At 37.5% G+C, this 17887-nt stretch overlaps 1 protein-coding gene across 2 annotated transcripts in view; it reads right to left on the reverse strand.

The window, feature by feature from the left end:
- Window positions 1-17887, reverse strand: part of LOC115211592 (FYVE, RhoGEF and PH domain-containing protein 2) — a 531041-nt gene that overhangs the window by 250091 nt on the left and 263063 nt on the right. The window lies entirely within an intron of this gene.

Genomic DNA, 17887 nt, shown 5'->3' on the forward strand with positions numbered 1-17887 from the left:
TATATAGATATGTATATTAATGTGTGTATGTTTATGTTTGTATGTGTATGTATGTGTGTGTGTGTGTGCGTGTTTTACTTTCGTTTGTATCTTTCTATCTTTTTTTTAGTTTTCTCTCCTTTTTTTTTTGTTTAATCCATCAAACTGGATCCCTTTCTCGACACATTTACAGCCTTAATCCAGGAAACACAGCAAGTATAATGATGATTATGATGATGATGATAAGGTTGTTTCTGTATTTTTCTTTGTTTTTTTATTTATTATTTTTTCTCCCCTTCCTTTTTCTTTCTTTGGGATATCAAACCAAAAATCATATAAAGTAGTTGAAAGCAAATAGAGAAGAAAATAAATGATAAATAAAAACAAAAAAAATGAAGAGGGTAAGAGAGGAGGTGAAAAGAGAAGAAAGAAAGAAAACAAAAAGATGGAAAGAGAGAGAGAGAGAGAAAGAGAGAAGGAAAGAAATAAGAAATAAAGTGAAAAAGAAAGTATGAAGGAGGGGTGATGAAAAGGTAAAGAAAAGAGAGGTGTGTGAAATAAATGTGTAATTAGCAGAATTAAATAGAGAATGAGAGAGAGAGAGAGAGAGAGAGAGAGAGAGAGAGAGAGAGTAGAATAGAGAAAAGGGGACAAATAAGGAAGGAAGGAAGAACAGAAAGAAAAAGCTGGAAAGAGAGGCAAGGAAAGAGAATGAAAGAGGCAAAAAAAGAGAGAAAAAGACAAGGAGAAAGAATCAATAAAGAATGAAACAAAGGAAAAGAAAGCTGGAAAGAGACAAGGAAAGAGAGAAAGAAAGGGGCAAGGAAAGAGAGAAAGAGGTGAGAGAAAGAGAAAAAGAGACAAGGAAAGAGCGAAAGAGGTGAGAGAAAGAAGAGACAAGGAAAGAGAAAGAAAGAGGCAAGAAAAGAGAGAAAGAGGTGAGAGAAAGAGAGAAAGAAAGAGGCAAGGAAGGAAAGAGAGAAAAAAGAGACAAGGAAAGAGAGAAAGAGACAAGAAAAGAGAAAGACAGAGACAAGGAAAGAGAAAGAGACAAGAAAGAATGAAACAAAGAAAGTGAGAAAGAGACAAAAAAATGAGATGAAGAGAAAAAGAAAAAGAGAAAAGAAAGAGAAAGTAGAAAGAAAAGACAAAAATCTAAAAGTATTGAACAAAAGTTAAAATAGAAAGAAACGAAATAGAAAAATAAGGGAAAACTGGAAGAAAATGGGATTGCCCCCTTTAAAAAAAACCCTGAAGAAATCAACAGCTTTAGCTTGCTCAGTTGTTCACAAAAAATCCTTAATGAATTGATATCAAGAAATCCCAGGTCAGTGGTGTGTGTGTGTGTATATGCCTGCGCCTGTGTATGTGTATGTGTATAGATTGTGTGTGTTGGTCACTTGTGCCACAGTAATTAAGCCCATATGGACACCAAACAACTTTATATCTTCACATGGTTTCTTTCACAAGTCAGAATACGTATCGTGTATGCGTGCGTTTGTATATATATGTGTACTGCATTTAATTGATCTATCTATGAATCTATCAAGCAATCTAGGTGTGTCATAACCATTCTGCCTCTGCTTGTATCTATCAATTCATCTCTATCCTTTTCGTGCAACAATGCGATACACATCTCAGATTATTCCATTTATCTATCTAGCTATCTAGCAACCCTGCTTATCTGCCTATCTATCTATATCAAGTGGGTGCGTGTACCTATGTATAAAAGTGTGTGTTTACATGTGCCATGTGTACCAAATTGATCTGTATGGTATGTGTATGTATATATGTATATATGTATGTGTGTCTGCCTGTCCAATGTTGTTTTTCTTGCGGGGTGGGGTGGGCGGGGCTGTGTGTTTTTTTTTATCAACATATATATTTTTGTTTACACTATTACTGCAGCTGCTGCTGCTACTGACAGGCCTTCTTCTAACAGTCTATCTATCTTTCTTTCTTCCCCATCTCTCATTCATAGGAATACAATTGTAGAAGCCGGTCCATTGACTACTACTACTACTACTACTTCTCCTAATGTTGATGCTCATAACAACTACAGGAGCTGCTACTACTACTACTGCTGCTGCTGTCACTGAACAGGGAGACAGGTAGGCACGGGAAAGTAATGTCCCACAACAATCCATAGCCCTGGTGTAAATAAATGAAACTATAATAATATTAATTATTATTATTATTATAGAAATTATTTTCCTCGTTTGACTTTCGTGGAAACACTGTCCCTCTCACATACACACTTTAAATAACCCTCTTTGCATTGTCCCCTTTATTTGTCCCCTTCATTTAACCACCGAGGCAAGTATTTATTATTATCATTATTACTAATGCCGTTGTTGTTGTTGTTACTCAAGTCCCTATTCTGTATTGCTTCTGTTCTTAAAATAGACCCATTACTTTTTATTTTCGAAATCCACCACCACCACCACCACCGCCGCCCTCTAATCAGGACTCCCCCACCCCCCACTCCGCTATTTCCACTCCACTCCATCCCACCCATTTTCCTCACCACCACCACCCTATAAAATATCCCAAACACATCTTCCATATATAATGCATGCATGCGCGCAGACACACACACGTACACACACACACTTTCCTTCTTCCACTTCTCTTCCCTGTCGCCTTGTCGCCGCCTCCGCCGCCGCCGCCACGGCCTCCTCCCTTCTCTTCCCAACCATTGTCGTCCAGAGCAGAGCCTGTAAACGTTGTTTTGACAAGGAAGCTATGGGACACACAACAAGATTTGGTCATTAAAGCGAACAGACACACTCGCACACACACGTGTGTATACAGATTGCCGCCACCGCCACCGTGCACACAGTTTGCACTAAGTGTTCTGTAGGAAGGTTACTTTTTGGCCTGGTGGTGGTTATAGCAGTCCAGGGTCAGCTAGGGTATATCTACTGTCCCTGTTACCACCACCACCACCACCTGCTAATGCAACCGCCACCACCTTCATCATCATTATAAGCAGAACTGTCATTATTACTGCCAATGCCGGCCACCCACCCACCCCACCATCATTACCATCACTAATAATAATAATTACTATGTAACAAACAGTGATGCTATGAGGAATGCAGTAGTAGTGATAATGGTGTTTGTGATTATGATGATAATAGTGATTGTGATGATGATTACTTATAGGGGTCCATAGAATAAAATATCATCCAAATACTTGGGTCCATGTAATCAACTAATCCCTTTTCCCTTAAAACTGCTGGCTTAGTGTCTAAATTAAAAACATTGTTAGTATTATTATTACTGCCACTACATTCTGAGTTCAAATTCCGCCGAGGTTGACTTTCAGGGTCGATAAATTAAGTACCAGTTATGCACTGGGGTCAATGTAATCGACTTAATCCCTTTGTTTGTCCTTGTTTGTCCTCTGTGTTTAGCCCCTTGTGGGTAGTAAAGAAATAATAATAATAATTATTATTATTATTATTAGTAGTAGTAGTAGTAATAGTATTATTATTATTATTATTATTATTATTATTAATATTATTATTATTATATGCTTAGCAGCATCTCGGCCATCTCTACGTTCCGAGTTCAAATTCCGCAGAGGTCGACTTTGCCTTTCATCCTTTCGGGATCAATAAACTAAGCTCCAGTGAATTACTGGGATCGGTGTAATTGACTATCCCTATCACCACAAATTCCAGGCTTTGTGCCAATAGTATTATTATTATTATTATTATTAAGGCGGCGAGCTGGCAGAAATGCTAGGATGCCGGATGAAATGCTTAGCGGCATTTCGTCTGTCTTTAACATTCTGAGTTCAAATTTGCCTTTCATCCTTTCGGGGTTGATAAATTAAGTACCAGTTATGCACTGGGGTCAATATAATCGACTTAATCCGTTTGTCTGTCCTTGTTTGTCCTCTCTGTGTTTAGCCCCTTATGGGTAGTAAAGAAATAGGTATTTCGTCTGTCGTTACGTTCTAAGTTCAAATTCCGCCGAGGTCGACTTTGCCTTTCATCCTTTCGGGGTCGATGAAATAAGTACCAGTTGCATACTGGGTTGATCTGATTGACTGCCCCATCCCCAAAATTTCAGGCCTTGTGCCTAGAGTAGAAAAGATTATTATTATTATTACTATTATTATCATTAAGGTGGCAAACTAGCTGAATTGTTAGTACACTGGAGAAAGTGCATAGCAGTATTTTGCTGATCACTATGTTCTGAGTTCAAATTCCACCGAGGTCGACTTTGCCTTGCATCCTTTAAGGACCAATAAACTAAGCACCAGTGAATCACTGGGATCGATGTAATCAACTATCCCTATCCCCACAAATTCCAGGCTTTGTGCCTATATTATTATTATTATTATTATTATTATTATTATTATTATTATTATTATTATTAAGGTGGCGAGCTGGCAGAATCATTAGCACGCTGGACGAAATGCTTAGCAGTATTTCATCTGCCGCAACATTCTGAGTTCAAATTCCGCTGGGGTCGACTCTGCCTTTCATCCTTTCGAGTTCAATTAAATAAGTAACAGTTACACATTGGGGTCGATGTAATCGACTTAATACCTTCTCCCAAATTTGAGGCCTTGTGCTTCCAGTAGAATGGAGTATCATTATTATCATTATTAAAGATGGTGAGCTAGCAGAATCATTAGCGCACCAAACGAGCCAAGGTCAATTTTACCTGTCATCCTTTTAGGGTTGATAAAATAAGAACCAGTTGAACACTGGGGCGATATAATCAACTCATCCCCTCCCCCAAAACTGAAAGAAGTTGCATGTATATATATATATATATATATATATATATATATATATATATATACCGGAGTAAACACATAAATGTGAAACAAGGTGGAAAAAAAAAGAGTACTCAAATACCAGGGGTAGAGTAATATGCTTTATTTAAAAGCAGCAGAAATTCAACAAAACCTGTTACTCAGAGTTTCACGTTTCCGTTCGTCGGACAGTTTTGTTAAAATTAACAAAACTGTCCAACGAACAGGAATGTGAAACTCCGAGTAACAGGTTTTGTTGAATTTCTGCTGCTTTTAAATAAAGTATATATATATATACATGCAACTTTTTTCAGTTTCTGTCTACCAAATCCACTCACAAGGCATTAGTCAATGCAGGGCCATTATCTAAAACACTTGCCCAAGTTACAGCTCTGTGGGACTGAACCCAAGACCACATGGTTGGGAAGCAAGCTTCTTAACCACACGGCCATGCCTTCGCTTTACTCCTCCCTTTACCACATCTACTGCCACTACTACTCATTGGTACAAAATGTTCCAATATTAGCAAATACCAAGTTGATTTAAAAAAAAGAAAACAAAAGAAAGGAAGGAAAAAGGAATGAAAGAAGAAGGGAAAATCAGACATAAATGAAAGGAATGAATCTTTTGTAATATCCATGGCTTTTTAACAGAATCTAAGATTAGTTCTGGTCACTGAATTTTCTCACTTCAGTGGACTTTCAGTTTCATTAATGCCATGGCAAATAAGAAAAAAAAAAAAAACAGTCCAGAATTAGTTATTGCAGTTATTGATGATGATGATATTCACAAACATGACCCGGAGACATTTCTCAGCATAAACTAATGGAAAATTGTTGACATGGAAGTTTTTCTTTTCATCTTTTATCTATTTTTTTTTTTTTACTTTTTACTTTTCAAAATAACAATTGGAAAGATAAATTGAAATTTAATACCAGACTACTTGTTACTTTTGTTGACCAGTCCCAGGAAAAGTCTGATCAAATAAACCTATAACCAATGACATTCTATCCATGACCATCCAAACTAGTTTATCCAAGATCCAGGATCATACTCTTACTCTTCTATTTGTTTCAGTCATTTGACTGCAGCCATGCTGGAGCACCGCCTTTAGTCGAGCAAATCAACCATGGGACTTATTCTTTGTAAGCCCAGTACTTATTCTATTGGTCTCTTTTGCCGAACCGCTAAGTGATGGGGACGTAAACACACCAGCATCGGTTGTCAAGCAATGCTAGGGGGACAAACACAGACACACAAACACATACACACACATATATATATAAATACATATATACGACAGGCTTCTTTCAGTTTCCATCTACCAAATCCACTCACAAGGCATTGGTCAGCCCAGGGCTATAGCAGAAGACACTTGCCCAAGATGCCATGCAGTGGGACTGAACCCGGAACCATGTGGTTGGTAAACAAGCTACTTACCACACAGCCACTCCTATCTTGGTTGGGCTTCATGAGCAAAGACTTACAGGTTTGCTGATGTCTGACAAGTCTAATTCTGGGCAAACATGGGAACGGAGGCTGCTCAGTGTTCTTGTTTTTCCTCCTTTTTTCTCTCGTCTGCAAGGATGGTTCTGCAGGTTTCTTCGAGGGACACCAATGCCCAATAACAGTGAGAATCTAGGGCTCATGGTAATCTGCAAGGACAGACCATTGGTGGAGATCAATGTAGCAGGTAACCAATAGAGAGAGAAAGGCCCTACATGTGATAACAGCTGTTTGATATTATTCCACAAGTTGCACAAATCAGCAATGTTTGGACCCTGCATAAGTGCGTACAGCATGGTTTCAAAGCTCTGCATGCACCTCAGACAATTCCACTTGATGTCACTTTGTTGCCTGCAGAGGTTATTGTGAACTGGTAGTGCCCCTCAGTAGCACTGAAGACCAAGGATTTCTGGAAGTTATCCCATAGTAGTCTTCAACCTAAAAGTCCTCCAGAACAAACCAGCTAGTTTGTCCCCTTCGATGCTTAGAGTTTTTCCAAGAATGTCATTGCTCTTAGCCACTATTAGTTCTCTTCATATTGCTGAAGTGGAACTTCCACCAACCACATCATCCAAGAACATCAAAGACAACGCCTTATGGTATATATTCCAATTCACTACGCTTGAAGTTCAAATTCTGCCAGGCTCAATTTTACCTTTTATCATTTCAGATTAATAAAGTATGACTCCAGGGCTGTGAATTGGTGAAAGCATCAGATGGAATAGCCTGCAGTATTTGTTATAAAAGTTCTTTGTATTCAGTGTAGGTGTTACTTACACTGACACTGGTTACAAGTTGTATCAATCATTGCCTTTAATTTTGAACAACATTAGACATAAAGAGAGAAGACTTGTGACATAAAGAGAGAAGACATTGCTTAAACAGCAGCCATTTTCAGCTTCACACAACTGTGTTCTTCCCAAAACTTGCACCATAATATCCTCAAGAGTTTAAAACCCCACTTCTCTGATTTCTCTATTGACATTCTCATTCAGTTGCACCAGGCAGAATTTGAACTCAGAATGTAGCAACAGATGAAATGCCTATTTCTTTACTACCCACAAGGGGCTAAACACAGAGGGGATGAACAAGGACAGACAAATAGATTAAGTTGATTACATCGACCCCAATGCGTGACTAGTACTTAATTTATCGACCCCGACAGGATGAAAGGCGAAGTTGACCTCGGTGGAATATGAACTCAGAACATAACAACAGATGAAATACTGCTAAGCATTTCGTCCAGCGTGCTGATGATTCTGCCAGCTCACCACCTTATTTCTTAATAATAATAATAATAATAATAATAATAATAATAATAATAATAATGATAATAATAAGAAGAAGAAGAATATAATAATAAGAATAATAATAAGAAGGGAACCGAAAATTATATGAGAATGATCCCTGGCTTACCATCCCTGCAAGAAGTGCAAAAGATTGTCTTAACTGGTACATCACACGTATTGAGAATAGCATTGTCGATGTGAGAACTGTTGCTGCTCATGTATTTTAATTTAACTTAAATAAAAAAATTTTTTAAAAATGAACGAATTATTGAGTTTGGTTTAATGGCCTACCAATGTATACTATGAGTTTCTTTACCCTAGGAGTCGGGAAGACACTCGGCAAGAAATGGAAGCAAATTTGAAAGAAGAAAAAAAAAGTAATAATAATAATAATAATAAAGATGCTGCTGATGATAATGATGATGATGATGACAATTTCTTTTATTGGCCACAAAGGCCCAAATAATAAACTGTCTCTATTCATAGTTTATCACGTAGGACTGGGTGTGATAATGTTTACACATGTGCAGTAAAGGTGGGAAGAGAAAAACGGACGACAAGGAAGAAGGTAGATTAAGAAAGAAAAAAAGAGAGAAAGAGAGAGAGAGAAACAATGTTTGTGTCAGTTACAGCAGTATCAGCTTCTTCCTCTTCGTCTTTTACTTTCACTTCAACAACACGCTGCATATTACTGCATCTGCTGCAACCACAGTTCCTCTCTATTGCTGCTGTTACTGCTGCAGTAGCTGCTTATAACTAATATCACACAATCTTGTTGATTAACTTCCACTTGCTTTGGCACATTCCATGCCAGCATCTTAAACAGTTGTCTTGCTCAATAGTCTCAGATTAAATCCTATAAGCTATGACACCACATGGATGATTTATATGTTCAAATGTATAGAATGTATAGATCTGCTTATGTATACAGAGCAGCAATATTCATATATGCTGTCTCTCTTCCCAACCTTTTTGTCACTCTACACATACAGATTATATATGTGTGTGTGTATGCACATGTGCATATACACACATGCATACATACATATACACACATTCATACATGTATATATATATATATACACACACACAAATGTGTATATGCACATATATTTATACACACACACACACACATATATATATATACACACATCCAAATATGAACATGAACACATGCACATACATACACATACATATATACACATGTATACACACACATATATACACACACACACACTCATACACACACACATATATATGCACAGAAACACATACATATACACACACACACACATATATATATATACAAATGCACATAGTCACATCCATATGTACACATGCATACACACATACATATACACATTCATTGAAAAATATTTATATCTACATATATACATATGCACATAGATACACACACACACACAACACACACACACACATACACACACACACATCCTCCCTACAACCACTACCACCATCTCTACTGCTTTCACTCTTATTCCACTATCACCCTTACAGCCATAACAACTGCTGTTACTATACTATTAGTACCTCTATTATCATTTCTATAGCCATTTCTACTTCATTACTATTGATAACCACCCTTACTATTCAAGACAACTAGGGAACCTCTATGTAGTCTATTGACCTATGAGAAATAGCAGTTAAATATCCCACAAATCATGCTTTGCTATCTTTAAAAAACAAAAACAAAAGGGTAATTACAGATTAAGATATATAGTAGTCCCTAATATTAGAGAAAGATGAGATGGTTATGGTTGGAATGTCTGATGAAAGACCTTCAGGATTACAATTGATCTGGAGCTAAATAACAGTAATCAATAGTATTATCATTTTATAAGGTGGTGAGCTGACAGAATAGTTAGGCAAAATGCTTAGTGGCATTTTGTCCTTCTTTATGATCAGAGTTCACATTCTGCCAAGGTTGACTTTGCCTTTCATACTTTTAGAGTCAAAAAATAAGAACCAGTTGAGCCCTAGGGGTTTATCAAATTGACCTATCCACAATAACACCCGAAATTACTGGCCTTGTGCCAAAATTTGAAATCATTAAGAAGCTTGCTTCCCAACCACATGGCTCTGGTTTAGTCCCACAACATGGCACCTTGGGCAAGTGCCTTCTGCTATAGCTTCAGAATGACCAAAGCCTTGTGAGTGATTTGGTAGGTGGAAACTGAAAGAAGCCTGTTGTATATAAATATAGATGTATAGGATTATGTGTGTACGTATCTGTGTTTGTCTTCCTGCCATCGCTTGATAACCAATGCTAGTGTGTTTATGTCTCTGTAACTTAGTAGTTCAACAAAAGGGACCAATAGAATAAGTACTAGGCTTACAAAAAGTAAGTCCTGGGGTCAATTTCTTTGATTAAAAGCCCTTTAAGGCGGTGCTCAAGCATGGCCACAGTCAAATGACTGAAATAAGTAAAAGAATGTTCTCGCTACCATCACAACAACTACTGTCACCAAGAACCACAAACTTCATCACTGAAGTCCATAAAGTACAGTCAATTATGGTTTGGTTGACATGTACCATGCTTTTAGTAATTGTTTTAGGTGCCTGTGCAGTCATGTGTAGACCCAGATGGTCTCTAGGCACCCTCCTCCTTGATTAAGTGGCATATTCAGGATATAACAGCATAGAGAGTGAGAGAGAAGCACTTTACTCCTTTACAGCTGAATAGACTGGAGCAGTATGAAATGAAGGGTCTTGTTCAAGGACACAATGCACTGTCCATTCCAGAAATTGAACCCATAATCTTACAATCATGAACCACCCATCCCTAAATACTAGGCCATATGCCTTCCATAAATCATTAACTTACCAGATATTACGAGTGGACAAAAATAGAATTTACATTTGCTTTTGAATGCCACAGAGTTAATCTCTAACACAATGATGATGACCAGTGCCATCACCACCAACGCCACTACAGCATCCTGTACCAAAAAACATCCCATCAGCCATAGACTAAATCTGTTGCCTGCTTTTAACACCACATCTTGAACTTTGAGTAACTTTTACCAAAGTACACTCTGCTCCAAGTATCTGGCTCTGGTTTGAAGATACTCTCCTCTGTATCACTACTCTTCAAGACCCAAAATAAAAGTCACAAACACTGCCCTTCTTCACAATTTGACTAAGTGATGTGTGTGAGTGCATGCACACATGAATGTGTGTGTGCGTGTGTGTGTGTGGATATGTGTACACATCCATCATTGTTTTCTTAAATCCAGATATTGTCTTTTCCTGACCAGCAGATCAATTTGGAATTCAAGATTCTTGAGATTATCATTCCTCCTCAATTGGAGTTGGTCACAATTACCACAAGGCATTTGTTTACTTCCTTTTGAAGAGAAGATAATTTCAGTAAATCAAGAATTTATCTTTTATGGTACTTGACATACCTTTCCTCATCTCTCTCTCTCTCCTTTTCATTATATGTATATATATATATATATAGATTGTGGCCATGCTGGGGCACCACCTTGAAGAATTTTAGTCAAACAAATTGACCCCAGTATTTAACATGTTTCTGTAAATCTGGTACTTATTCTGTCAGCCTTTTTTGCTGAACCACTAAGTTATGTGGACGTAAATACACCAACACTGGTTGTCAGGCCATAGTGGGGGACAAACACAGACACAAAGACACACACGCACATGTACACACATGCATACACACACGTACACACACATGTATTCACACTTACACACACGCATATATATGATGGGCTTCTTTTAGTTTCCATCTACCAAATCCACTCGCAAGGCTTCGGTCAGCCTGGGGGCGATGGTAGAAGACACTTACCCAAGGTGCCACACAGTGGGATTGAACTCAGAACCATGTAACTGGGAAGCAAACTTCTTACCATGCAGCCATTCCTGCATGATAATAATAATAATAATAATAATAATACTAAGTAATCCTGTGCAACATCCAGCTTCATCAGGTTGAAGAATGTTCAATGGAAGAGCAGCCACGCTCAACAGTAGGCAAGAGGAAAAGGATCAATGTTTTCAGTGCAACAGAATAGTATAAATTGTTCAGGTCGGTGCTGCATTCTTCACATTTTTCGCATATTCTAAGACATCCTATGGTTTCAATTGAAATAACTGTTTATACATAGAATAACCTTAGGCCAAACATTGGAATCAAAGAGATGAGTTTTAGTTGTGTGTGTGTGTGTCTGTGCACGTGTGGTTCTATTAAGACTTAAATGACAGCAAAAGAGCTCAATAAATGAGTGTGATAGGTAGGTAATTGAAAGAAAGAAAGAAAGCAGAGAAATAGAAAAAGAGACTGGGAGAGAGAGAGGGGGAGGAGAAGGGAAAAGAACAGGGTAGTGAACAATAGAGGGTAGGGGAGGGAAAAAATCAATAAACGGAGGGATACAAGAGAAGTTATCCCCTAACGAGGTGAGGTGTATGAAAGCAAATAACAGAAAGGGAGAGGAATAATGTAAACACATACGTAAGTAATTGATAATACAGTCAGGGGACACGACAGAAAAGAAGATAATTAGCAAGGAATATAGAGAGAGGGATGGAGAGGGAAAAATATATGAAATGTATATAGTATGCGAGTATATATTTACTCAGACCACAAATGTGTGTGTGTGAGTATAAATATATGTATTTATTTATTAATATTTAGCAGAAGCAACAGAGTGACTCAAGGGCCGAGAGTTTCATTATGTTAGTTTGATAAGTACTAATGCACAAAATCTCAACCCTTCAGTCAGTCTTTTGCTCCTACTAGATATTAATGTATATATATATATATATATATATATATATATATACACACACACACATACATACTTACATACATATAAGATCCAGGGATCGAGGTGTAGGAAGAAAGTTTATATATATCATCATCATCATCATCATCATCATCGTTTAACGTCCGCTTTAAATGATGATGATGATGATGATATATATAACTTTCTTCCTACACCTCGATCCCTGGATATATATATATATAATTATATATGCATATACATATATATATATATATATATATATATATATATATATACAAATATATATATATATATATATATGCATATATATATTCATATGCAAATGCATACATATATATATTCGACAGAGTGTAAGTACCTTGACAGAAAAGTTGGACCTAAGAAGCATCAGTTATGGTGTGCAAGAGAGATGTTTGCGCTGGTATGGTCATGTGGCGAGAATAGATGAAGATAGTTGTGTGAAAAAGTGCCACACCCTAGCGGTTGAGGGAACCTGTGGAAGAGGTAGACCCAGGAAAACCTGGGATGAGGTGGTGAAGCACGACATTCGAACTTTAGGTCTTACCGAGGAAATGACTAGAGACTGAGACCTTTGGAAGTATGCTGTGTGTGAGAAGACCTGGCAGGACAAGTGAGACCATAACCCATAGCCTCAGTCCACTTATGCATTCCTTCTTGGGACACAAAACTCTACTTGTGAAGACCTGTTGAGGCAAGTGAAAATCAAAATCAAAATCAAAATTGATCAACATCAATGGAAATTGTAGCTGTGATACCAGTGCCGGTGGCACATAAGAGAACCATCCGAACGTGGCCGTTGCCAGCACTGCTCCGACTGGCCTCCGTGCCGGTGGCACGTAAAAAGCACCATCTGATCATGGCCATTGCCAGCCTCGCCTGGCCTCCGTGCCGGTGGCATGTAAAAAGCACCATTTGATCATGGCCGTTTGCCAGCCTCGTCTGGCACCTGTGCCGGTGGCACGTAAAAAGCACCCACTACACTCACGGAGTGGTTGGTGTTAGGAAGGGCATCCAGCCATAGAAACATTGCCAGATCAGACTGGGCCTGGTGCAGCCTTCTGGCTTCCCAGACCCCAGTTGAACCGTCCAACCCATGCCAGCATGGAAAGCGGACACTAAACGATGATGATGATGATGATGACACATATATACACACACACATATACATATATATATACACACATATATACATACAAACACACACACATATATACACCACTTAAAAGTACCCACCCCACACTGCAAAGTGGTTGGTGTAAGGAATGGCATCTAGCTGTAGAAAACATGCCAAATCAGATTGGAACCTGGCACAGCTCCCCAACTTACCAGTTTTTTGTTAAACTGTCCAACCCATGCCAGCTGGGAAAACAGATGCTAAATGACGACGACAATTTACAAAGGTAAGTCAAAAATTATCTCCACTTTCGCCATAAAATATCTTTATTATTGACACACTGCCTTCTGCACTGTTGTGGTCACGTTGTTCAAATTTGAGCCTAATTGAGCCATTTTTCTTTCTAATTTTATAGTGTAAGAATGGCCACTCCACTAGCATTGTGCACCAAGGAAGAACAAAGAGCACAATCTGATCAGCAGAGTACAATCAACAGTGCAAGATACTGTGCTTTGTTAGCCAACAGACTGAGGCCAGAAATTTGCACCAAACACCAAAGCCTATTGTCAAAAGTTTTGTTGCCGCATGACAATGCACACCAACACACAGTCGGTCAGACCATTGAAACCATTAACCAATTGGGTTTTGAGGTGCTGGAACATCCAGCCTACAGCCCAGATCTTGCCCCTTCCAACTATCATATCTTTGGACTGCTCAAAGATGGTTTATGAGGTCATCAGTTTCTTATGGATGAAAATATGAAGGCAGCAGTGCATAAATGGTTGCACAACCAATCATAAACCTTCTTCTTGGAGGGAATACACAAGCTTGTGGACCGCTGGGCCAAGTGCATCAAAAAGGAAGGAAACTATACAGAAAGAGGACGTAGTTGTTTATCCCCTGCTTTTGTGTAAATGCATTGATAAAACAAGAATGCATATAATCTTTAACTCTCCCTCATATATATCATCATCATCGTTTAACGTCCGTTTTCCATGCTAGTATGGGTTAGACAGTTCGACCAGGATCTGGGAAGCCGGGAGGCTGCATCAGGTTCCAGTCTGGTTTGGCAGTGTTTCTACAGCTGGATGCTCTTCCTCACACCAACCACTCCATGAGTGTAGTGGATGCTTTTTACATGCCATATATATATATATATACATAACCCACCTACATACACAACCATACATCTAAATATAAATATGTATGTATGCATACACACATGTCACACATGTCTATATTATCATCATGCCAACATCTGAAGGCATGGGTTGGATGGCGTGTTACACTCCTACATGGATTGAAGAACCATATCTTGCTCATAGGTTTGATTTTTTAGTTTAGTCTTTATGGCTGGATGCCCTTCATAATACCAACCCATTTATGTAGTGTAATGGAAGCATTTTCTCTAGGCGTCAGTGCGAGAGAAAATCAGGGCTGAGAGGGTGATGTATGGTAGTAACAAGTGGATGGTGCATGAATATCTGATGAGGTCCTTTATATTTCTTTACTACCCACAAGGGGCTAAACACGGAGGGGACAAACAAGGACAGACAAACAGATTAAGTTGATTATATCGACCCCAGTGCGTAACTGGTACTTAATTTATCGACCCCGAAAGGATGAAAGGCAAAGTCGACCTTGGCAGAATTTGAACTCAGAACGTAACGGCAGACGAAATATGGCTACGCATTTCGCTCAGCGGTGCTAACGGTTCTGCCAGCTCGCCGCCTTGAGGTCCTTTATGCATAAATCTTAAGATGACCAAAGAAGGTTAGGGTAATATAAATGAGGAAGAGTGGTAAATGGAGTGTTGCTAATCAGTAATATTGAAGGTATTCTGAAGAGATAGATAACATATGTCACTGCTCTTTTTCCCAGTCCATCTACAGTGAGAACATTCTAGAAGTGCTACCACAGTATCATGTTGTAAAAAAATGGATAATAATTCTGAGAGGAAGTCAAAACTGACATTAAACAGATCAATTTAGGGGAAATGTCAAGGACTGGTGAGATACCAGCTGGGGGTTATTAAGCCTGGTGAGGATATATCAGCTTAACTTGTGACCATACTAATTGTTAATGTGCAGAATGGTTCACCAGTTTCACAGGACTAGAGAGATGCAATACTGGTTTCAAAGTACAGGGAAAAAAAAGGGCTAAATCAAACTCTGCCAACCACCTTACAAGTAGATTCAGTATGGCATAAAATGTGCCAAAACCAATCCTTTGAATTGCAGGTAGCCCAGTAATTCACCAATTTCATTCATAAGGTTTTCTTGATCCACAGCTAAGGAAAAGATACTTGTCTAAGGTGCCATGCTGTGAGACTGAACCTGGAAGCACATGGTTAAAAAACAAAAATCTTAACCACTCAGCCAAATGCTAAACATATCCTATATTTTTAGCAATGCAACGCAACACAACACGGCTTACCTACCTATCTGTCTCTCTGTCTATCTATCTATCTATCTTTCTACACAAGCATATACATACATGCAGACCATTTTCTATAACCCATCATGTAACATCTACAACAATCCAATTAAGAAGAAGATCACAAACAACTGGAAACTACTGCTCTTGCTGTTACCATTGTTACACACACACAGGACATCCTGATGATAGAATCACACGACCTTTAATATCCACAGTAAAATACAGTAAAATTAATAGTTCAACTGATGCCAAACACCAAAAATCTCATAAGAAAATGTGAAGAATTGCAAATAAAATAGAGGAAATGTTTTTAAAAAATATGAGAAATTGAGAATAAAGTATATGAAACAAGAATGGAGTTTCTCTTTCAATATAATAACATGCATCCATACCTTCTCTCTATTATTATATATTCATAATATGTATTTTTTCAAAAATATGTTTGCTTTTATGTATGATATAGACATATATATATATATATATGTATGTATGTATGCATACATATGCATAGATGTACATACATGCATACATACACATGCATACATATATATGTATACATGCATATATAAACATACATACATACATAATACATATATGTATATACATGTATATAATAGAAATATGTTACAAAAAGAAAATAGAAACTACATGTGGTAATGTGTATATATGCACATACATGAACGTATCTATACATAAATTTATACTTATACGCATACACAATCACATGTATATATGTATGTATGTATCCATGTCTGTGAACATGTAAATTTACATCAAAGTATAAATGCATTCTTCTACTGACATTTTATCCTATTGCATGCTCAACCAGATATTGGCATCGTGTTGTCATAGATAACCAACACTAGCATAAATGAACTATTTGAGAGAACAATTTTCACCAAATCACCACTATCCGAAGAATGCTCTGTTTAGCAGAAAACCTAAACTCTAAAAAAAGCAATAATATTTAATATTCATTTCAGTTTTAACATCTGTTTTTTCATGCTAGCATGTCTTAAATGGGAGGCAACTGAGGCAAGATTTTTATAGCTGGATGCTCATCCTGTCGCAAACATTTATATGTTTTTCAAGAAAAAGATTTTTTTTATTCTAGAGAAATTTGAAAATACAAAGTTAGCAGACAATATGTTGACAGGAGATATGTTAACAAACACTACCAGTAAAGAGTGATGTGTGAGTTTGTAGCCATAGTTGTAAATATTCACACAAACAGATATATGCGATGTGCTTCTTTCAGTTTCCATTGACCAAATTCCCAGGAAAAACATAAGTCAACTTGGTAGTTATCATAGAAGTGATTTATCTGAGGTGACACACAGCTATGCTATTGAGCAACGAATTTCTTAACCACAGAGCCATGCCTATATTTCACCTCATGATTTTATAACAACCTTGAAGAATAATTTAATGTTAAGAAGAACATTCCATAAATTAGTGGGGTCATTAAACGATATTTTAAAAACAGTATTTTGAAAACACTTCAAAACAAATTATTTTCTTCCTAAACCAGGAAGGAGTCCAGTACATATGTAAAAGAAATTTAGCTCTATGAATATACAGTGCTAACAATTCACTTCTTTTGTTCAAATTGCTACTATTTTAAAACAAAATTCATAATTTTTCACTCAAAGGTCACATTGCATCTTTCATTTGAAGCTGCCATTCCTGTATGGTTGTGCTGTATTTACAATTGATGAGGTGATCTTCAATTTGTGAAGACTTGCCTCACTTAAGATTCATGTAAATTTCAACAAAGACAGAAAATATTTTTTAGCAAGACTAACAAATGAATGGTTATGGTATCAAAATAAGTAGTGAGCTGTAAGAACACTCATAAAGAAAATTCTATCAAATGCTTAGAGAGTTCCCTTAGAAGTTGTTGATAGCTTCTGACATAATTAACTCTGGAAGAAAGTGCTCAAAGAGAATTACCGTCATATAAAAAATAGTT

Source organism: Octopus sinensis, linkage group LG5 (genome assembly GCF_006345805.1).
Source record: "Octopus sinensis linkage group LG5, ASM634580v1, whole genome shotgun sequence".
In the NCBI taxonomy this organism is placed as follows: domain Eukaryota; kingdom Metazoa; phylum Mollusca; class Cephalopoda; order Octopoda; family Octopodidae; genus Octopus; species Octopus sinensis.